Below are 24578 nucleotides of genomic sequence, written 5' to 3'. Positions count from 1 at the left end.
GTCACTGTCGCTGTGTATGATCTTTAGGAGACACAGCACAAGCAGGTCTTCCTTTCCCCATATCCAGTCTTAAATACAAGGAATCCCCAATCCACTGCAACACTGGGGATGGACTCTCACAGGGAAATCTAAAAAAATTGGTTTAAAAGAGTGCAAACAATCTTTAAAGACAGGTAGAAGAGTCAACTGGAGGCCGATCCCTAAATGGGATCTTCTTTACTCCTTTCCCATAAATTAGAAGGAAAAATTAGAAGACAGGAGCCTGAGAGCTCCTACTCCAACCATATCCAAACTAAAATCCACGAGGATAGCAGGTGCTTTGGGATGATAAGCAACCAGCACATACCTCTTGCATATTCCCACAAGGGGGAGCAACATCCAAACCTCTCACTTGTTGCTACACAGAACCTCCCTCTGAATAATGGTACACTCCATCAGTAAGGGGAAACCAAAGGTCCCTCCCACAGGTAAATGGCTTTTGAAAATTGCTATGATAGCAAGTTATATTTATACATGTAACTCTTTTTAAAATTGCCTCCGTACTCCGTATTGTATGAAAGTAGAAAATGCTTGTGGATTTCCACTTTCGCATGCACATATTCATGTGGTTAAAAAAAAAGAAAGGGAATTCCAGGGCAGGGCCAAAACTGATGCACATAAGTTGCTATTTTAAAAGACACATGTCCATTTTCCAACTTGCTTGTGTATTTTTACACCTGCTAATTATCTGACGCAACTGATATTAAACATGTTTACTGTATGGTACTGGCTAGGTGGGAATCCTAAGTGAACTGGGGAGAGAGAGTTCAGGCTGAAGAACCAGAAAGGTCTCAATGACCCTGAAGAAGGACTGGGCAAACTGGTGGACTAATTGATAAACTGGTTAATTCCATTTATGTGTCCATGTTTTAAAATTGGCCGACTTACGTGCATAAATCGGGTCTTATGCAAGTAAGTCCTATTTACATTTACATGTAAAATATTCACATGTATATTTTCAAAATAGGTAGGAAAAGTACAATGCAATAGAGATGTGATTTAGCCGAACCTTTTGATTCGGCTTTTGTTATTGGCCCGCTGTGGGAAATTTTGTTTTCCCGCGGTTCGGGCCGATTTTTTTTCAGCTGCCCTGAAAACCCCCCCCCAAATCCACCCCAACCCTTCAAATTTAATTAATTACAACCCCCACACCGTCCCAACACCCCCAAGACTTGCCGAAAGACCCTGGTGGTCCAGCAGCAGTCCCGGGAGCGATCGCTGCCTCTCGGGCTGTCGGCTGCCACTAATCAAAATGGCACCAGTGGCTCTTTGCCCTTACCATGTGACAAGGACTACTGATGTCATTGGTCAGCCCCTGTCATATTCTAGGACCAATGGATGGCCTGTGCCATCTTAAAAAATGCACGGGCCATCCATTGCTCCTACCATGTGACAGGGACCAACCAATGGCACCGGTAGCCCCTGTCACATGGTAAGGGCAAAGAGCCACTGGCGCCATTTTAATTAGTGGCAGCCGACAGCTCGAGAGGGGGAGATTGCTCTCGATACTCCCGCTGGACCACCAGGGACATTTGGTAAGTCTTGGGGTGGGGGGGGGGGGGGGCAGGATGGTTAGGGTTGGGGTGGGTTTGGGTTGTTTTCTTTTATGTGCTCTTTCTCCCCCCCCCTAAAAAAAAATGATAGGAAAACCACACGAAATTTCATGGGTTTTCCTTTTGTTTTGTTGGCCTCCTTGAAATTCAACAAAATAGGTAATATCGTCTTTATATGAAGTTTCATGTATTGCATGTATTTGCACATAAGCTTACATATGTGCGTATGTTGCAAGGATAGAGATATGCTTATCTTATAAAACACTCGTATATCGTATGTGCGGGTTATAAATATTATGGTAAAACTATGCATGGCTGTATAAGCGCATATATGCCGCCGCACACAGTTGTATGAAAGTTATCCTCTCTGCCTGTCTGCTTGTGCATACATTATCTCCCAAACCATTCAAACTACAGCCACCAAATTTTCAGGATAGGTATACCTAAATGAAAGTTAGAAACCAAAAGAAAGTTTTTCCCTAAAACATGTGGATCTAGCCCAGAATGGAATACAAGTACTGTTTCCCATCAGACTTATGGATATAGCACAAATAATGACGGTCTTTACTCCCAAAAGTGTTTCTCTATACAGCAAGATAAGTGAACTTTCTCTTTGTAAATTAGTTCATAACACTGGGATTCCTGTGTATGGAAATAACAAATATCTTATTCACAAATGCTCTTACATAATCTGTCACTTTGGTCCTGGATTGGGGGTGATGACCTGGGGGCAGGTCGTTCCTAGAGTGATGTGAGGCCTGAGGTGATTCAGCTGCAACTTGTCCTCCCTGGTAGATCTAATAGGGGGGTGGGAGACCCTGAGATTGAAGAGCAGAGAATTGGGGAAGTAGGGGGCACTGTAAATTCTGGTCAGGTGTGGATGTCTTTATGCACGCCACGTTGTAGCTCCTGCCTCACCCGAAGAACAGGAAGTGTTGTTAAACATTGGGGAGAGGGCTGCTGTGGCAGTCCCTAGGCATCCACCCAAAGCTCTGATTGGAACATGGCCCCGCCCACGGTTAATGGTTGGCCTGGACTTATGTATTACAATTATTATTTATTTATTTATTTATTTATTGTTTTTAAATGCGATCACATGAATTGTTCTGCATTTCTTTTTTACTTGTTTATATTCTACTGGGTAAGCAAAAAACGAAAAAAAACAAACCAGGGAAATAATGCAAAATTTGCTAAGGAAGTGAAATACTTATACGAGAATTGTGCCTGGATGCTGTACGAAGCCAGTGTCTTGAGCTGGTTTACCTAAGGGACTATACTTAAGACTCTATTACCTAGTAAATTAACAATGATTCAGTCAGGTGTATTTATCATGAAGAGAACCAAGGATAATTAATACACTGCACTGAATGCAAATTGCACCCACAGCACTTATCTCATTTTCAATTAGCACAAATGTTACAGCACTGCAGGCTTGTTATGTTTTTTTTTTTTTTTAGCCATGGGTTGGGTAATTAATTTCTGTGAACGACATATCAGACACCTGATAATACAGTTTATTAATAAATGTCACCCCAGGTATTGGTGTTAGAGGAGGTAAATAAATTAAATATTTGGTTGCCTTCCCTATGGAAATCCGTTTCTTCTTTTCACTTGTTTGTTTTATCAACTAGCATGACTGAGGAGAATTAGAAGGGAATTTGAGTAACAACAATCTGTGACTGGAGAGGAAGGCTTTCCCAGTGAAAACAAACCTCTCATTAATCTAGACTACTGCCAGGCATCTCCCAACCTTTCGGCAGCCAGGATGGTACAGTTGATTAATGAAGCAATGCTCTCTAAAGGGTGAGATACTAGGGAATGGAGCTCTGATTAAAACCATAAAAAGATGTCCTAGTGATCACAACACGAAAAGTGTCACTACTCCAGGTGATAATAATTAGGCATTACGGCATAACGAGGAGGAGGGGCACATAATGCAATCTGCGTCTACTTCTTCCTGCTCCAGGTCATTAGGAGGCATATAGTGATGCTTACAAGAAGGGGGATTGTAGTTTGCAGAGTTAACTTTCATCCTCTGAAGTGCACAGGGCTATTATGGCATGGGGGAAGAGCGCGCGGATAACTTTGTGGCGAGACAGTCGCCATCAGCTGCAGGAAGTTCACTGAAATCCTGACCCTGCAGAGAAAACGCTTAGAGTTGCAATCGTGGGAGGAGCGGTGGCAGAAAATACTTCTTTTAAAACATCCAGGGTAACCTGCCCACAGAATGAGCACAGATGGGATCTTCAGTTTAACGGAAGAGGCCCAATATCCAAGTCCTGTTGCCCGCTTGTCAGGGGCAATCTGCTGACAAAGTCCGCAGGTACTTTTCACTCATGGATTTCGAGCCAATTTCGAGTGGAAATTCCGCCTGCGCTTTTCCTGTGAAACCCGATGTGGGTACAGAGTACTCACAGATGTTTGCACCTGCTCTTTGCGCGTGTACTTTTTCCATGGAAAATAAACCATACAGAGGAGAAAATGCAGCCTGTGTGCGTTATTTCCCTACCCCGACCTGAACACCACCGCCAGGAACGACTCCTCTGAACCTGACTATAAGTAAGTGCACTGTGGAACAACGAGCACTCCTTTCAGCTGTGTTGAAGGAGGGCGTTTTTTTGACAGCCAATTTACATGCATAATTCATTATTTTCCCCCATAATTGTTTGGAAATTTCTCTTGCCTAGAAGGAATGTCATACAACAAACAGGATTTACATAAACAATAACATAGAGTCAAACAAATGCAAAATTCATACCCTACAGGTCTTGTAATACTTTAGTCGGTGGCAGCTTGCCTTGTACCACCAGGCAGATTTGATTCCCAGGCCGGATCTTCTGCTCCTCAGGCTGGTCAGGGCTTTGGGTGCTGCAGAGGGAACACTCACAGTCCCTTGGGGATGGGGGGATGGGCAGGGCTGGTGCAAGGGTATGATGCACCCTAAGTGAACCTTATAGCCATGTACCTTCCCCTCGACCTCGACACTGTCCACAACCCCAACCCACTCCGCACACAATTAAAAATGATTCATTTTATAATAAAATATTTTACACAAAATCAACATTCAAAGTTCAGTTTTCCGAGTTAAAAATATCGCTTACATCATGTATATTATATTTACAGGCACTACTGTATGCCAACCAGAAAACCCTATAAAAAAGCAAATGCAATTTTGGGTGTGGGTTTGGTGCTTAGAAAGCTGTGAGAAAACTGTATTAGAATTACAATACAGTACACTTGCCAGTACTTAAACAATAACAACCTTACCTATGAAAGAAAAGGCAATACTGCAAATATTATTATACCAGGCCCTAAAACACCAGTACACCTCCTATTAGGAAAACAGAACAAGCCAAGCTGCTATAGATCCATATACACAGAAACTACACACTACCAGAATAATTTACCTCATTCATACATGCAGTACATAGACAAACCATCACCACATACAGAATAAAAAAGACCAAAAAGTGTAAATCGAAATGTGAAAACATAAACTGAACTGGAAACCACAACAAGCCAGACTTTGTATTTAGTGCAACAATGGGAACCTGAAACTTCACCAGTCTTCATAAATCAAACAACAAAATTAAGAATTATAAATCAATCATAATAAACCATGCTAATAAAAAGAATATAGCTAGACAGATGACAAATAGAATATCATCTAATAATTAAGAACTCATATAAAAAGTTAAAAAATTTCCAAATAGCAATAAAACATTTCAAAATATCAGACACATCAACACTCAATAATTAAAACAAGAGGGAAAAATCCCCACCTCCCATGCCTAAAAACATTTGATTTCCAGTCACTCTAAGCTTGTCGTGGATTAGTGGATGATCCCCCTCCCCTAACAAGAGACGGAGGTTTGAGCATGCTACCATTTAAGTGGAGTGCAGCAGAGAAAAAAGAATACAATGCAGCTATGTCACTTGAGCCGCCAGCCCAGGAAATTGGAAAGATTGCTATTCTTCTTACTGTGAAGGTACTTAAATGATCATTGAATAGATTAATCAGAGATTCAGGTAGGAGATTTGCATGTCACAGCCCCCTGGTAATTTTGCAGTGAAATACCACTAAAAATTAAAGAATTCAAACTCCTACATTACAGACTTTGACTAGGAAAGGGATTTATGAGAGAAATGTACTGAAAAACAGTCCTAGGAAGCAATCAGATTCTCACCCTGACTAACAAGGATAGTCAGACTCATTGGGTACCCAGTTCCCAGACAAGAGAAGAGGATAGCCAGGCAGGATGGAGGGGCTTGTATATGGAAGCATTCTGTGGTCCTGTGTGGGGTTTGTCTGAGAGAAGGTAACCCATACAGTGTCAGGTAATAGTCAGGCTGGGTAGCAGCAAATAACTGGCCATGAGCTTAGTAGAGCTAAAATCAGTGAAAGCTGAGACTGTGGAGGGCCTGAATCACTGAATGCTAAACAGCCATAAGCCTAGTGGAGCTGTACAACCCAAGCCAGGGAAAACCCCTCCTACCAAGGGAGGAGAACGGAAGGACAGCAGCAGATCCAGAAATCAAGTGGTCCCCAGGAGCAAGGGTTACCCATCTGCAGATCTGGTGGTGGTGCTATGCCCTGTGAGCAAGGGGACCCCAGGGGAAGATCCAGAGATGGATCCATCCCCCTTGAGCAAGAGGACCCCAGCAGCAGATCCGGAGGTGGAACAGTCCCTAGGAGCAAGGGGATCCCCAGTGACAGACCCAGAGGTGCAGTTGGGTCTCCTAGGAGGGCATGGACCCCAGCGGCAGTCCAGGAGGCAGAGTTAGGACTCCCAGGAGGGCGTGGACCACAGCGGCAGTTTGGAAGATGGAGTTGGGTCTCCCAGGAGGATGTGGTCCCCAACAGCAGACCAGGAGACAGAGTTGGAGCCCCCAGGAGGGCATGGATCCCAACGACAGACTGGGAGGTGGAGTCGGGTCTCACCGGGTATAATGGAGCAGAAGGAGATGGTTTAGATACAACGGACACCCCCAGGCCAACACTGCCCACCAGTTCAGTTGCATCTTTTCACATGGGTGAATCTTGGGGAAAAAAGGGGGAGAATAATAATAATACTTGTTTAAGCGGGAATGTAAGAGGTCCATTCTAGTCTATATGTGGTATGCTGTGGGAGCCAATAACCCCAAATTGCCAAACATTAAATGTTCTTGCTACTTTGTAGAAATGTATATAGTTGTGTAGACCGAGACTACTAACCACGAGTAGATAAGTGTGCTGTTTGACATCCTATTAGCAATATACATAGTTGTGTAGAAATGTATATATCTATATAGTCTAATAAACCTGTATATATTTGTACATACTGCCAGCCTTGTTCACAGTCCCATCTGTTTTCCTTGGCTGAAGGCAAGGAAATCCCACCCACTAACACCTTCTTCCCAGGTGGAGACACCAGGCGCCAAGAACGTGAGGACTAAGTCTCTTACTCCGCTGCTGCTTTTGCCACCTCCTGGTGCCTTCTTCCTTTTGGGAGAACAGGATTATTTGCAGAACTGAAGGAGTCCTTTCTGCAGCTCACCCTCATGTGCTGGCCGTTCCCACAGTACTCAACACTTGCAGTGTTAGTACTTCCTATATGCTCATCTCATGGTCCTAGCTGGGAACTCTCCAGATTTGGCCTGGAGACTCCGGAATTCTAAACGAATTGTCGGGTCTCCGGGCCAATGTGAGAAAATTCCAGGTGAAAACACCCACGCAGCCCAAGAGACTTTTTCCTGGCCGCGTGGACGTGGATGAGGAGGAGATGACAGTAGCACAGCAGGAAAGAGGAAGTAGCAGTGAGAGCAGTGGCAGCTGCACCAAAGCTGCTGCTGCAACATTGACAGTCACTGCTGCAATTCACTTCACCCGTGATGATCGTGGCTCATGCCCTGCCTCCTCCTCTCGTGTCACTTTTTTTTTTACTGCCATAGCCCAATGGGCTGATGGCTGACCCACTTCTCTTTGGAGCCGCGGGGCAGGGAACCCTCGCTGCAGTCCTGATCAGCTGGTTGCCTTCTCTCTCAACTGTGGTGATCGCAGCTGCTAGGGTTCTGTTCCCTCAATCCAGATCTGTTCCCTCAATCCAGTGAGCTAAATATGATGTTATGTGAATATAAAAGAAAATTAGTGGTTGGCTAACAAGAGCACTGTTTGTTTTCAAAGAATGATTGGGGCAGTGATTGGGGTGAGTCAGCTGAGCTGAAATGCTGCGATTTCAGAGGAAGTCTTATCTAGTGTAATATCAATGTTGTGTTAACGTTTCAGCAGTTCCTTTCAGAAATCGGACACGCCTGCGCTGAGAAAGTTTGTCTCTGAATTGGTTGCATTTCTTGTATTCCTGTTTCTGTAAAATAATAATAGAAAACAAAAATGACATTCTCTATCATTGAGACTTGCGGAATTGCAATCAGTGAGTGCTGCGAGAGTATTTACAGGAGGTTATCTGATTGTTTGTCAACAAGATGAAATAAATGTGACAAAAAAAGACTCCCCATCCCCTCAAATTCTGAGGCACCAGTCAAATGCAATCAAATATGCATTTAATGAAAGCAAATATAAAACTGAAAGTTACATGTTGAAACAATAAACAGGAGATTTTTCATCATGCATTTTGAAGAAGACAGATCAGAATCTTGCACGATGAAGACGTAATGTGTCATAATAATTAGGAGCACAGACAAAAGAACAGCTAATCAGCATGCAAATTTATGCAGTTCTGGTGATCCAGATGAAGCAGATTTCTACCTTTTTTTTTTTTTTTTGCTTGATTCATCTTCATTGCTAATCATTTGAAGGCTGCCAAATGTTCACTGACACTAATGTATTATAGGTCAAGAGAGGCAGGTCTTCACCTATTACCCCCACAAACAATATGCTTTCCTTCCCTCTTCAGGATTTCCAGCAATTACTGCCAGATGCAATCAGACGCCTTGAATAGGAGCAACTGGGGCTTGTCTGTGACTTGGATTCATTAGAATCAGAGGGAAGAAGAAAGGAATAAATTACTTAATTGCAGAAGAAAAGTTGCAGCCAAAGTGATGGCGGGAGAAGCTGATTGTATAGATGGGTTTTAGGCCACTCTTGGAAGTGGGAGATCTTAGAATAGCTGGTAGCTTGGCCTTGCAGATTCAGGCAGACTTGGGTGTCCTCCAAAGCAGATGGCTTGACACACCATCCATTCTTCTCTTTGTCAGGTTTCACCGCTTATTTGATTTTATTCATCTATGATGCTGGTTAGATGTAATAAAAATGTGCATTCAGGTCATATCCAGTTAGTACAAAGTATTAAATAATAAACCAGAGAAAAGCATACATTTATATGGTTATGGAGCATATCTTGCTGCTGTTTTAAGGAAAGACACCCCCCTCCCCCCCCCCCCCCCCCCCACTGCTTTGCCCAGCCATTCTTTTCAATCTTGCTATGTTTTACGCAATACTTTCAAATAGTATTAACATGTCAGGATCCTAATTTTGAAAGATCTTCGATTTGTGATTACTAGGAGTACGCAGTCCTCAAAGTTTTGTTTTGTTTTGTTTTCTTGTTTCAGAGGTTTTTTTTTTTTCCAGATACAGTTTGTTTAATTTTTTTTTTGTTCTGTTTCCTTGCCAAATGGAAAAAAAAATTAAATCAGGAAAAAACCACTGAAACTGTGAAATTGTAAAATTATTTTATTAATGTATTTTATGTTGTACTGTTTTATGTTTTCGTGACATTGTAATCCTCCCTAAACTAAATATTGGAAGTAGTGGAATATAAGCTTAAATAAATTAATACAAGAAAAAACATTCAAACCATTAAAAAAAAACAAAAAAAACCCAAAAAGCAAAAAAGAGACTTGGCTGGGCCCAGAGGCCTGGCTTCATCACTGAGGCCTAAGTCTGGTGCTGGGGTCCTTGGCCTATGCCCAGTGCTAGGGCCTGGTCCCGAGACCTAGTCCTGATGCTGAGGCCCAGCCCCAAGTCCTGCTCCCATTGCTGTGGCCTAGATCTGGCATCAAGCCCCAGCCCAGAGACTTGGTCCCGGGATCAAGGCCCAACAAGGATGCCTGGTCTTGACACTGAGGCCTGGCCCTGAAACCTGGTCCCATTACTGAGGCCAGGATCCAGCCCTGAGGCCTGGTTCTGTTACCGAGGCCTAGGCCTCAGCATCCTGATGTTATTTTTGAAATGACACGACAGAAGAAGACTCCTTCATCAGCTCCTGTTATCCTTGTTGTAGTGAAATGTTGGCTAATATGTTAATAATTTGCAAACTATAATTCCTTCCACTCTTCATTTTTGTTTGGAATGAAATAGGCAATTCACAAAATGGATTACCTCTAACTCCTTGCTGCCGGCAAATATTTTCCTGCAAAGTACAAAGAGAAGAAAAAGCAAAACAATTGATCTCCAGTGGAAAACAGTTACTAGTATTTACTGTAAATTCTTTGAATTTTAAAAGCCCGATGTACGCATTAATTAGGGGATGGGTGAAGTAGTAGGGCTTACGCGCACTGAGTGGATTTTAAAAGCCTCCAAGATTCGCACATACCATGATAATTTTTAAAAACAGGTGGGGCTTGGTCTGGGGGGGCATGGCCATTTTGGGGCATGAATCTGAGAAGTGCACATAAATCCTTACACAATCCAGCGTGTGCCGAGGCCCCCTGCCATATAACTATATTTCTGCTATGGATGCCATGTAAAAATTTAAAGAAACATAGGCAGATCTGTGGGGTTTTAAGATCAGGGCTAACTGTGGGGGTGGGGGTGGGGTGAAGGCTATCAAAACTGGGGGGTTGGTAATACTGGGAATGGCATTGGCACATGCCCCTTTTAAATTCCACCGATTTATGCGGTAGAAGCGGGATTTGCACACATGTGTGCACCCACTTAAAATTTGGCGCACGTGTGCGCAGCCAGGCTATTTTATAACATGAATGCGTGTGTGTGTGTATGCTATAAAATGGTCATGTCCCTGGGTGCGGGCCGATGTATGCACGCAAATGTGTGCATGCCCGCTAGTTTGAAACTTACAGTCTTTATATTTACACAGCCAGCAACAATATAAAATATGTGCGCACACAGTAAAAAGATATATTGCATACCTTTTTTTAAAAAGATTTTGTAATATTTTTTTTTCTATTTCTTAATTTTCACAGAACTAAACTGTTAGGATTGAGGATTCTTGTGTTGGGGTGAGGTTGACACAACCTACAGGGAAGGCCCTGTAGGTCCTTACCACCAACAGGCGGGGCAGTCTATGCAGAGACTGGACTGGAGCTTTGCCTGTACCAACCCCTTTCCCATCGGGTTGAGCCTTTGAGTTCCCGGGGCTGACAGGTCTTAGGTGGCAGTCTCTGGGATTCAGCCGGAAGGGTAGATCTGGTGACAGACTGAGGTCAGAGGCAGGTGGCAAACAGAGGTAATGAAAGTCCAGGCTATGGTTGGTGACAGACTGCAAGTAAGGATGGTCATGGGTCTGGCTGTGGTCAGTTTCGATAATCAGTTTGAGGCAGTGGTGTACCGTGGGTCTCTGGCACCCAGGGGCCAATTCATTTGTGTACCTCTCCAGTGCCCCCTCCATCCTTCTTGTACTAATGCTTAAGGTCACAGAAAATCAGTTGTGAGACTGCACCTTGAATACTGTGTACAATTCTGGTCGCCACATCTCAAAAAAGATATAGTTGCAATGGAGAAGGTACAGAGAAGGGCGACCAAAATGATAAAGGGACTGGAACAGCTCCCCTATGAGGAAAGGCTGAAGAGATTAGGGCTGTTCAGCTTGGAGAACAGACGGCCGAGGGGGGATATGATAGAGGTGTTTAAAATCATGAGAGGTCTTGAACGAGTAGATGTGAATCGGTTATTTACACTTTCGGATAATAGAAGTACTAGGGGGCACTCCATGAAGTTAGCAAGTAGCACATTTCAGACTAATCAGAGAAAATTCTTTTTCACTCAATGCACAATTAAGCTCTGGAATTTGTTGCCAGAGGATATGGTTAGTGCAGTTAGTGTAGCTGGGTTCAAAAAAGGTTTGGATAAGTTCTTGGAGGAGAAGTCCATTAACTACTATTAATCAAGTTGACTTAGGGAATGGCCTCTGCTATTACTGGCATCAGTAGCATGGGATCCTAATAATCTGTGGATATGTGGGTCCAGGGCTCCCTGGGGGCTGGCAATGGCTGTAACCACCCCCAGGTTTAGGCACAAACAGCTTTGTTCTGTGCACAGATAGAGCACATCTTTCTTCACATTTCATTTCCATTTCTATTTATTAAAACCTATTAAACTCCTAACACAAAAAGGTCTAGGCGATTTACAACATACATACATAATATCATTAAAACAACAACATGACAAATGTATCAAAAGCACAAATCATCAAGTTTCATAGAAACTACAATCTCAACAATATTATGTAAACACATAATACAAATGTAATCAGACAAAGATAAATCCTAAATCATACCTAACAAAAAGGTAAAAAATCTGTCATGGTCATAAATTCTAGAAAATACTAAAGACCCGATGGAGCAGAAAATCTTTCAAAAGCCTCTTAAATTTCTTTACGTTGTCCAAAGAACGCAGCTCAAGAGGAATGAGATTCCATAAAGATGGAGCAACAATTGAAAACGATGTTTCTCTTCTATAGAATAGACAAGCTTGCCGCACAGAAGGAATATCGAGCAAGTTTAGTTGAGAAGATTTCAAACCTCTAGTAGGTTTATAAATACGTAGCAATGCATGCGCTACCTATAGTGGCATTGAAGGAGATCAAGTGTTTGAGCCACTCCAGGATGTCCTGCCACATGAGAGTCATCTGCCCACTTCAATAATTTTCCCTGGAGCTTTTTGAGGACAAGTAACAGAAGCTAAGATGATCCTTGCAAGATTGATGGTATATCGTGGGCCCTCTCTTACATCTTCAGTTAGGAAGGTTCGCGAAAGTACGTCGGCCCGTAGGTTCTTTTCAGCCAGTCAGTAGTGGAGTTTGAAATCAAATCGTGAAATGAAAAGAGACTAGTGAGCCTGTCTAGGACTGAGTTGCTGACCCTGCGGAAGGTACTCTATATTTTGTGATCCATGTAAATGGTGATCTTGTATTGGGCCCCCCTCTAGGAGACATTGCCATTCTTCAAGGGCCAGCTTAACTGCTAGGAGTTCTCTGTCTCTAGTTGTATAATTCTTCTCTGCCAGGAGAACTTCCTAAGAAGAATGAACATGGAAGAAGCATGCCTTCTGTGCTATGTTGACTGTGGACAGCCCCAACCCTGAGGGAAGAGGCATCTACCTCAAGCCAAAAGAACTAGATGGGTCCAGATGTCACAGCCATGGCTTTCGAGTGAAATCTTGTTTTAGCAATTGGAAAGCACTGACAGCTTCTGAGGACCAATTCCTGGGGTCTGCACCCTTCCATGTTAAGGCAGTGATTGGTGCTGTGAGGGTGGAGTACCCAGGGATGAATTGCCAATAGTAATTGGCAAAGCCCAAAAATCTTATGTTCTTATGTTCTTATCTTTGCAGGGCTCAAAGACCAATGGGTTGTGGCCATTCTAGGATGGCCTTCTGTTTTGCTGGATCCATATATAGATTGGTGCTGGAGATGGTATATCCCAGAAATGGTAGTTGTTCTTGCTCAAAAAGGAAATTTTTCTAGCTTGGCATACAGATGGTGTTCATGCAAGCAACATAGCACTTGTTTCACATGTAGTCTATATGCGATAAGTGACTTGGAGAAGATAAGATTGTTGTCCAAATAGACTACCTCGGAGAAGTATAACAGGTCCCGAAAAATCTCATTCATCATTTTTTGGAAGACCGAAGAGCATTACCAGGTATTCATAGTGTCCGTCTCTGGTATTAAAGGTGATTGTTCATTCTTCTCCTGCTTAATACAGAAGAGATTGTATGTGCTTCTGAGATCTAGTTTTCTAAAGACCTGGGCCCCTTGCAATTGATCAAATAGCTTGGATATCAGTGGTAGATGATAATAATCCTTCTTTGTAATGGTATTAAGGCTCCTGTAGTCTATACGGGTTTGAAATGTTCTGACATTTTTTGCCACGAGGAAGAAACCCGCTTCAGTGGGTGAAGAGGATGGGTGGATGAAGCCTCTGTTGTGGGAGTCTCAGTTTAGTGGACCCTTGGGCCGACCTGCTGGAGACTGGGAATAGATGGTCAATGTCTCTAATGGATAGCAGGCCGGGAGGCAGATGTTCAGGTGGGACTTAGATGCTCTTCACCCTGGAAGCTGGTACTCCCCCGGGAGGAGCCCGTAGGAGCCCAACCGCTGGGACTTAGGTGGCTTCACCCTTGGAAGCCAAAGCCCCCCCGGGAGGAGCCCGTAGGGACCTGGCTGCTGGGACTTAGGTGGGTCGTGGATCAGGACAGGTAACTGGAACCAAACTAAGACAGTAGCAATACTGTAACTGGGTTCAGGTTCTGGAACCAGGCAGGAACTGTAGCAAGACTCGGGTACTAGAACCAGGCAGGAACTATAGCAGGACTCAGGTACTGGAACCAGGCAGGAACTGTAGCAAAACTCGGGTACTGGAACCAGGCAGGAACTATAGCAGAACTCAGGTACTGGAACCAGGCAGGAACTGTAGCAGGTAAACAGGAACCAAGCAGGCACTGTAGCAAGCAGATAGGAACCAAACAGGTACTGTAGCAGGCAGGCAGGAACCAAGCAAGTACTGTAGCAGGCAGGCAGGAACCAAGCAGGTACTGTAGCAGAAACGGAGCGATGAAGCCAAGCGAGTCACTCTGGGGCACAGCACAACAGGAAACCGGGAAGCTAACCCGTTGCAAGGCAAAGACTGAGTGGCCGCGGCCGGCTTATCAAGGCCGCGGCGTCTGACGTCAGGAACTGGGCGGAGTCACCACTGGCGGGAAACGGGCTAGAAAGGCACCCAAGTGGCGCGCGCCTAGGAGCAGGGCGTCCTCAGGCACCTTCACGGCGGCGCAGCCCCAGCGGGGACGCCGCCAAACAGGCCGCAAGCCAGGGCTCCGGAGACAGGAGTAGGTCCGGGAAGAAGGAGGTAAGGGCCTGGCTGTGGTGCTCGTGGCCAGGACCGCAACAGCCTCTAGCAAAATTTTCCTGGATGTAATCACTCATAGCTTTGGTCTCAGGCTCAGAGAGGGGGTACACTCTCTCTTGAGGAGGCTCCTTGCCAGAGAAGACCTCAATCCCACAATCATAGGAACAGTGAGGTGGTAATGATTTAGGATTCTGCTTGGAAAATACGTCCTGATACTCGGTATACTGAGGAGGCAGCCTGGTCTGGGTGACTGCAATGATCAGATGGGCCGGAGGAGAGACAGAAGCAAGGCAAGTAGTTGAACAGGACGGCACCCACCAAGCCAGATCCAGTTCAGACCAGTCGATGGTGGGCTGATGTTTTAGAAGTCAGGGGAGGCCCAGAATGATAGGATTGACTGCTCAAGGGATGATGAAGGAGGCAATATCAGAATGAAGAAGGCCTGCGTGGAGGGTTAGTGGAACTATATTCTCCATGAACTACCCTGGGAAGGATCTCCATAGACTGAAGAGATAGTGAACGTTGCGTCAGGGGAACTGTGGGTGTGTGTTGGTGTACCATCAGGGCTTGGTCAATGAAATTCCCCCCCTGCACCAGAATCCAGAAATGCTTCTGAGAAGAGGTGGGTTTTATCCCATGGTGATGGAGGCAGGAACAAGGAATTGTGAGGAGCAGAGGAAGTCTGGCTTAGGGTTGCCTCTCCAGTTAACCCTAGGCATGGAAGTTTCCCTGTTTCTCACGAGGTGCCCATGACCTGTGCAATACATGTACAGACCCAACTCCTTCTACGCAACTTCTCCTCAGAGGCCAACCAGCTGTGGCCCAGCTGCATGGGTTCCTCTCAGGATTTAACTTTAGGAGAATGGGCCAAAGTTCAGAGGCGAGAGATTGAAATTTTATGGCATATTCTGTAAATGTCCAGGAGCTCTGATGGATTTGTAACATCTCAGTAGCTAGGGTAGTGTCTCTTCCTGGTTTGTCGAATATGAGGCAGAATTTGTTTAGGATAGTTGCAAGTTCTGGAGCATGGTGTTTTCATGCTCCCAGAGGGGAGAAGCCCATGCCAAGGTGGTACTACCCAAGAGGGTCAGGATGTATGTGACCTTAGCGCAGTCATCTGGAAAGAGAGTGGCCTGCAGTTGGAAATGCATGCAGCATTGATTAACGAAGCTGCGGCACTGCTTAGAGTCCCCCTTGTAACGTTGGGGTGCTGGAAAATGTGGTACTGGTCTGGTGGAGGCAGAAAGCACTAGAGGAGAGGGAGTTGCAGGTGCCAATGCTGGGGTTGGCTTCAGGGTGTCCATTCTGATGACTACGTTTTCCAGGGCTGCGGTAACCTAGTCGAGAACCTGCTGCTGTTCCTGAGTCATTGTGCCAGGCTGGGTATCGCTTGGAGCAAGGACGAGGCCACTGGGTCCATGGCCTCAGCAATCTGTTAGGATTGTGGACCCTTGTGTCACAGTGAGGTTGATGCAAACTACAGGGAAGGCCCTGTAGGTCCTCACTGCCAACAGGCAGAGCAGATGGTGCAGAGACTGGACTTGAGCATAGCCTGTACCAACCCCTTTCCCCTTGGGTTGAGTCTTTGGGTACTGGGGGCTGGCATGGTCTTAGGTGGGAATCTCTGGGATGCAGGTATAAGGGTAGAACCAGTGTCAGGCTGAGGTTGGAGGCGGGTCACAAGCCGGGGTGATAAGAGTCCAGGCTGTGGTCCATGACAGGTGGCAAGTAAGGATGGTCATGGTTCAGATTGTGGTCAGTTCCGATAATCCGTCCAAGGGTAGGCTGGGCTAGGGAAGAGGAAGGCAAGACTGGAGAGATAGAGACGAGGTTGGGCAAGGCTGGGGCTCAAGACGAAGGCTGAAGATGAAGGCAGAAGATAAAGGCAAGGCTGGGCAAGGCAGATGACAAAGGCAAGACAGGACAAGGCTGAAGATGAAGGATCCAGAGAAGCAGCAATTCACAGTAGCTGAAGGGTAGTTGACCCATTGCTGAGGCAGCAGCTGGCAGGAAGGGGGCTTTTATAAGAACTGAAGCAGCTGATGTCATCCAAGGGCACCGCAGCTAATTTCCCGCCATGGGCCCTTTAAAAGAAGGTCGAAGAGCTCGTTGCGGGGAGTAGCTGGCTTGTTACGGTGGTTACTACCCCAAACCAAATGTGCCTGATACTTCACTTTCGATGCACATCCAGCATGGCTCTCTGCTTCAACGGCATGGGAGAAGACTTATACGTCACGCATATCCAGCATAGCTCCCTGCTTCAACGGCAGGGGAGAAGAAAAACAACAAATAAGGGCTAATAACATAGTCTGGGTAAAACAAATAAGCATGGGTGCAGCTTGCTTATTGTGGCGGCTACTACCCCTAACGAATCAAGCTAGATATTTCACTTGGATGCAGCTCCATCACTGCTCTCTACATTAAAGGTGGGGGTGGAAGGGAAATAGAACCAAGAGCTAAGAGAAACAGATAAGTATGAGAGAAAATATGTGTGAAGCTTGCTGGGCAGACTAGATGGGCCATTTGGTCTTCTTCTGCCGTCATTTCTATGTTTCTATGTTTCTATGTTTCTATGATTAAGAGTAGCAGATATTTATCTTTGCGGTGATGGTGTTAAGGCCCCTGTAATCAATATAGGGGCACAGGGAACCAACTTGGTTACAAAAAAGAATCCAGCCCCTGCGGGTGAGGAAGAGGGCCTGATAAAGCCCGTGGCCAGGTTTTCCTTGATGTATTTGGCCATTGCCAGGTTCTCGGGAATTGAAAGTGGGTAGACCCGGCCCCGAGGGGGTGAGGTCACAGGTACGAGTTCGATGGCACAGTCAAATTTTCAGAGAGGCGGCAGGATGTTGGTGTTGGTGTAGTCTGAATAAGGAGCTGGAACTCCAGAGGTCGCAGTGGCTAGTGGGAGAAGCCGGGGAACCCCGGCAGCAAGGACCCCACTCAGTAAGCTGCAGGGTGGCCCAGTCGAACTGAGCAGCGTGGCGTTGGAGCCACAGAAGGTCAAGGATCACCGGGTAAATGGACTTCTCCAAAATGTAGAACTCAATTTCCTCATAGTGGAGGGCTCCGACCTGCTGCTGAATAGGTACTGAGACCTGAGATATCTTCCCTGGCAGAGGATCCTGATGAATAGAGGCAATGGTCAAGGGAACCTCGAGCATCCTAATGGGAACCTGAAAATGATGCACCAGGTTTTCCCATAGGAAGTTCCCGCCAGCCCCTGAATCAACCAGAGCTAAAGTTGGATAAGAGCGGGAGCTGCAAGAGAGTTTGGCTAGAAGGGAGAGTTGAAGGGCCAGATTGGCAGTGCCTAGGGTCATGGCCCCTGCTGGCCCTGGGCTGGGGAGTCCCGAATGGACCAGGCATTTGGACAGATAATGCCCCGGGGCTCCGCAATACAGGCAGAGCCCCGATTGTCTTCTGCGAAGGCGTTCTTTGGGGGATAATTTGCCTCATCCCAACTGCATGGGTTCTTCGGGACTTCGAGGGCTCAAAGCTCTTGGTGAAGACCCCCCTTCGGTGAGGACTGAATGAGGAGCTTCGGAAGGAAGACGACGAGAAGACCGCAGCTCCTGGCTATGTTCTTGGGCGCGACAATCAATATGACCAGCTAGGTCGATCAAATTCTCCAGGGAATTAGGTAGCTTGTGGGCTGCGAGTTTGTCCTTCAGTTGGGCAGACAGACCGAGCAGGAAGATGAGACGGAGGCAATCCTCCTGCCAACCCAGAGGTCAGTGTGCGGAACTCTATGATGTAGTCACTGAAGGGCCGTCAGCCCTGACGGAGGTGCAGGAGGTCATATCTGGCATTCACAACCCTCCTTGGGTCGTCGAAGGTCTTGCGGAATTTGGCGACGAAACGAGGCAGATCCAGGAGGAGGGTGAGTGTTCCCAGATCAGAGAGGCCCAGGACAGGGCCCTACCCTCATGTCATGAGAGGATGAAAGTAGTCTTCATCATGGCATCCGGGAAGGCAGCGGCCTGAAGCATGAAGTGCATGTAGCATTGGTTAATGAACCTCTGCACTGCTTAGGGTCGCCATTGAAATGAGGTGGAGCCTGGAGTGAAAGGGGTGACCTTGGAGGTGACAGCTGTGCCAGAGGGCTGGGAGCTGAAGCTGGTGTGTCTGGAACAGGACTAGAGTCGAGGCGGCTGTTGAGCCACTTCTTGGAAGCCGCCAAAGCCTCAAGGTACTGCTGTTGCTGCTGGATCTTGAGTGCCAGACCCGGAATAGCCTGCAGGACAGATGCTTTAGCCGGATCCATGGCCTTGGCAATCTGTTGTGATCATGGGTTCTTGGCGTGAGGTGGTGTTGGCACCACCTGTGGGGGAAACCCCCACAAGTCTCCACCGTCGGTTGGTGAGGCCGGATGGGAAGCAGAGGCCAGCTGGAGTTTTGCCACTACCAGTCCACGTTCCCCGCAGGTTGAGCCCTTGTGTGCCGGGGCCGGCTGGTCTTAGGTGAGCTTCTACGTGGATGATCCCAGGAGCGTGGCAAGAGAGCACAGAGGCAGCCAAGAGAGGAACCCGAGGCCGAGGTTGAAGGCGAGGTCAGATCCAGTCCAGAGATGAAAGGCAGGCCGCAGAGTATGTGGTCAAGTTTGTTTCAGAGGTCAGATGCAGGCAGCAGAGTGCGTGGTTAGCAAGCAGTCCAGGTCAAGAGCCAAGGCCCATCTGAGGGAGGAAGGAGAACGAGCAGGAACTGGAGCGAGGGAATTGGAGCTGGGAATCCGGATCAGAGGCAGGAACAGGAGATGGGTACAGGTACAGGAATGCAGGAACAGGAACAGCAACTCTGGAACTCAAGCAGACAAGAGTGAGGAGACCCATTGCCAAGGCAAGCTCTGACTGTCAGAGCTTGCCTTATATACTCAAGGCTGGAGACATCATCACTAGGGGCAGCGGGAGCTTTTCCCGCTGCGGCCCCTTTAAATATCTGATGACGACGGCGCGCACGTGCGCCTAGGAGCAGGGGCCAAGGAGGAAGGCTGTGGTGGCGTGGACGGCATGGCGGCGTCCCCTTGCCGCGGCTGGAGGGCAGCCCATGAGGAGGTGAGCGCCGGCACTTCCCTGCCGCGGAGGAGAGAGAGAGGAGCAGTCTGGGACCAAACCGGGGAGTCAGGAGGCGGCAGGGCTGTGGCAGCGGCCGCTCGGCGTGGCTGAGGAGAGGAGGGCCGTGGCCCGGGCCCGGTGCTGGGAGGTAGGAGCAGGCACCTTGTGACCAGGAATTGTAACAATATTTATTTATTTATTTATTTTTAAAATTTATAGCCTGCACTCATAGGGGTGGATTTTAAAAGGCCCGCGCGCGCCGGCGCGCCTATTTTGCATAGGCCGCCGGCGTGCGTAAAGCCCGGGACGTGCGTAAGTCCCGGGGCTTTCGAAAAGGGGCGGGAGGGGGCGTGTCCGGGGGCGTTCCCGAAACGACGTGGCGTTTTGGGGGTGTGCCGCAGCATTTTGGGGGCGGGCCCGGGGGCGTGGTGCCGGCCCGGGGGCGTGGATGAGGCCTCCGGACCAGCCCCCGGGACCGGAGGACGGAGTGGGGCTGCCGGCGACCCGCGCAAAGTTACGCCTGCTTTCAGCAGGCGTAACTTTGCCAACAAAGGTGGGGGGGGGGGGGGGTTAGGTAGGGGAAGGTGGGGGGAGGGCGAAGAAAAGTTCCCTCTGAGACCGCTCCGAAATCGGAGCGGCCTCGGAGGGAACAGGCAGGCCGCGCTGGGCTCGGCGCGCGCAGGTTGCACAAATGTGCACCCCCTTGCGCGCGCCGACCCCGGATTTTATAAGATGCGCGGATACGCGCGTATCTTATAAAATCCAGCGTACTTTTGTTCGCGCCTGGTGCGCGAACAAAAGTACGCGATCGCGCAAGTATTTAAAATCTGCCCCATAGGGAATAGTTCAAGCAGTTCACAGTACAATAATATACCTAATTAAAATGCAAAAATGACAAAGGTATAAATGAAGACTAGACAAATTGAAAAAAAAAAATCATAAAATATTACAAAACCTGCGCACTCATATCATTTAAGAGCAGATTCACCAGAAGACTGCACAAATAGGCTCTGTCATGTGCACAGAGAATTCAAATGCATTATGTAAACAGAACAATGTAAAACATAACAGGTCATGCTGTGAATCCTGTTTTTAAAAGGGTGATGGGTTCACTTACTTTTTAGTCTCAGGAGTGTAAAAGAAACATTTCTTCGCAGAAAGGGTGGTGATGCATGGAATGACTGCCAAATGGAAGATGTAAAAGCAAAAATAGTATCAGATTTCAAGGAGGCATGGGTTAAGCACAGAGAATCCTTAGTTGCATGGAAACAAAGGTAACTGAGATCAAATAAGGTCTGCGGACAGTATTGCAATAGAAGGGCAAAATGAGCAGATTAAGTAGGCCTTGTGGTCGTTCATTTCCATCATATTCTATGTTTCTATGTAAATTAATTCTATTCATTTTATTTTAAAAAAAGAAAAGAGACTTGTATGCAATCACAAAATGATTAACGTAGTCAAAATGCATTCATCAGTGAAAAAAATGTAAAATATATTGTCATATTTACCTTACAGTTACCTCCTGTTATTAAATGACCCTCTGGTAAAACCGTGCTATCTGGGATCCTGCAACCCACTGGAATCAAGGATAGTGAAGGATCTATAGAGATCTTTGTTTTCAGTTTTTATTTTAATTTCCCAGGAATTTAACAGTGTTTATAATAATGAAATAAAAATCAGTATTAAAAAAATGACTCATTTTTTTCCAGCGATTTTTTTTTTCTAATTTTTGTTCATTACAATAAATACTGATAAATTCCCAGGGAAAATAAAACAAAAACTGAAAATGAAGGTCCTTAAAAATCTACAGTCTAGTGGTTTGCATAATGCCAGACAGCATGGTTTTACTAGAGGGAGATCATGGCAGATGAATCTAATCAATTCCTTCGATTGGTTGACAAGACAAATAGATCAAGGGCACATGCTGGAGGTGGTTTATTTACTTCAGCAAAGCTTCTGATACTGTCTTGTGTCAGCAGCTCATAAGTAAACTAGGCATCCTGGAGGTGAGTCCCAAGGTAGTAGACTGGATTAGAAACTGACAAGTCAGCAGGGGACAGTGGTAAATTGAATTTTTAGTGAAGCACCTCAGGGATTTGTCTTGGGGAGACTCCTGTTTAATATCTTTGGAAATGACATTGCAGAGGAATTAGGAGGAAAAATTTAACTTTTTTGCAGATGACACCGAGATCTATAACACCTGAGGGATTAGAATGGACCGAGGATTGATTTAAGAAAGCTTGAAGAGTATCCAGTTCTTGGAAACCATATTTCAATATGGAAAAATAGTCTGCTGGTGCCATTGTTAATTTTGCCATAGAAAATTGCACCCAGGTTCAGGGCCAGGCTAGCACAATTTCTCATGGAAGAAGTTAAAAATGGTGTTGGCCTCAGCCTGCTGGTACCATTTTTAATTATAGCAACAGTAGGGCAAGAGTGACCAGGAATTGCTCTATGAAAAATTTGAACGTGGTAAGAGGATTTGGTGGAATTGGGAAGAGGGCCCAGGATGGGATGGGGGACTGCAATTTTTTTGGTTTTGTTTTTTTATTTCTTTGTACAAATTTTGTTGTTGTTTTTTTTTCATTTTAAATAAATTAAGAGAAATGAAATGAACAACAAATAAAATAAAAAAAATGAAATGAAAAATAAAATGAAACAAAAAAAATGCTCCTCCTCATCGCTACTGTCTGTATTTAAGGCTGGATTTTAAAAGCCGGGCGTGCGTAAAAATCGCCACTTACACGCATGGCCGGGCTCTGCGCGCATTTTCAAAAGGGCCGAACCACGCGCGCAAGTGGCAATATGCGCACAAGTGCCGAGCCTTAAAAAAGGGGCGGGCCGGGAGATGTGGTCTGAGCGGGGAGGGGACGGGTCAGAGGTCGCCCGGGATAGTGGCCATTAGCTGTTGTCCTGGGGAAGCGCGCGCTGGCTGGCTGCTGGTGCTTGTAACTTACTTCTGCTCCTGAGGAGCAGTAAGTAAGAAAATTAAAAAGAAAAGGTGAAACGTAGGTTAGGTTTAGGGGGTGGGAAAGGGAAGGAAGATTAGACAGGTGGCTAGGGAAGTTCCCTCCCAGTCCGCTCCTTAATTAGAATGGACTGGGAGGGAACTGGGGAAGGCCCCATTGTATAGCTGTGCGAAATTTGCAAAGATTCACCCCCCCTGCGCGCACCGCCCGCACATGCGCGCGTGACCAACAGATTTTATAACGTATGCGCCAGCACATGCATGTTATAAAATCGGCACATCCATGTATGCGTGCTGGGAACCGTGCACACATGGACGCGCACGCGTATGTTTTAAAATTTACTCCTAAGGGGGTCATTTTCCAAAGGTATCGCACGCAAAAAGTCCCTTTTCGCGTGCAATATTTAAATCGGGGCGGAGTCCGCACCAGAAGGGGATGAGTTGGGCTGGCCTCGGGGTGGACTCCGCGACGACTTCACTGATGGCGAAAGGTAAGAATCCTTATCGCCGCCAGTATCGCGCCCAATAGCACCACCTTTTGGGTGCGAAAGCCGGCAGCGATAGCTTCGCCCCCCCGTTACCGCCGGATTTTCTAAGTTCTGCGAACTTGAGAAAATCCAGGCCTGAGTGTGCCTGGAGCTCTTGCTGTCTCAGTGGCTGCTGTCTCTGGAAGTCCTGCTGGGCCTGCTGGCAGGGCCGGAGAGAGCAGGAATTAGGCCCGTGCCAGCTAAGAAAAGTAGGCCCCTATGTTAGGTTCTGATGTGATACTTAATAAGAGAAATCGTTCTCTAAATTTCCCAAATAATTTGTATTTATTTAAGAAGGCTTTACGAGCTTTTGTGTTAGCAAATGCTTCAATTACAATTGAAATTTTTATTTATACATGTTAGAAATAGTTATATTTAGCTTTTTTTTAAAAGTTTTGCCCAACAAAAGTAGGCCCCTTGAACATTGTAGGCCCTAGCCAAATGGCCATGCTGGCACCCCCTCTCTCCTGGAGTGCCTGCTGGTGCCCTGCCGGGCCTTTTAAAAGATGCTCACACTGTATGCTGTCTGCCAGTAAGGCAAAACTGACATATCAGCTATTTTGGTCACTTGAAGAGTATGGTCCCATCTGGCTTTGGGTCTTGGGTCTGATTTGAGCCCTACTTCTGACACCACGTGCAATCGGTCTGAGCTGTAATGTTCAACAAATCAGCAATTTTCCATTCAATACACACACAGATCTCTAGGGCTTTAATTTTCATTTTTATTTATTCTAATTTCTGTCAAGTTAAAGTCCTGTATGCTAACTCCCACACAAAAAAATCCCTAAAAAACAGACAATTTCATGCTCCACAACCAGAAACAAACAAAAGTATTCAGTCAGCCAGCTTTACACACTTTACAGCTTTTAACAGAATTCCAATAAAAGCCCAACCCTAGGACCGCAGACCGCTCATCCCAAGACCTGATCTGCCTCCCTGTACTCTGAGGCTATTTTTTTTTTTAATTTTTATCAATTTTAAACTTTACAGCAAGTCAAAACTCACTTACAGAAAATGAAAATACAATATTCAAGCAATACTGTTACAAGAAATTAACGCCTTCAACTAATCCATATTGCATTCTCCTATAAAGAAACTTGTCAGAGGAGGCAGAAAATAAAGGGAGTAACTCACTGAAAAAACATGCAAGTATTAAGCTTAATGCAGAAAAAGGCATTCATTTATACTATGATCCTATCTCTAAGGTTTTAGAACGGAGGTAACAATTACCCTCCTAGCATTAATGAAAGATTTTTAACTGCTCAGGGTAGTAAAAAAATGAAACATTCCTTTGGTGATTTTACGACACATTTACAAAGGTATTTTAAAACATATGAAAACCCTAATGCAATTACTTGAGATCTCAATGCAAGAAATTCTCGTCTCCTGTCTTGGGTGACAGGAGCGAAAT

Source organism: Rhinatrema bivittatum, chromosome 3 (assembly GCF_901001135.1).
Source record: "Rhinatrema bivittatum chromosome 3, aRhiBiv1.1, whole genome shotgun sequence".
In the NCBI taxonomy this organism is placed as follows: Eukaryota; Metazoa; Chordata; class Amphibia; order Gymnophiona; family Rhinatrematidae; genus Rhinatrema; species Rhinatrema bivittatum.
This window is presented reverse-complemented; position numbering follows the sequence as displayed.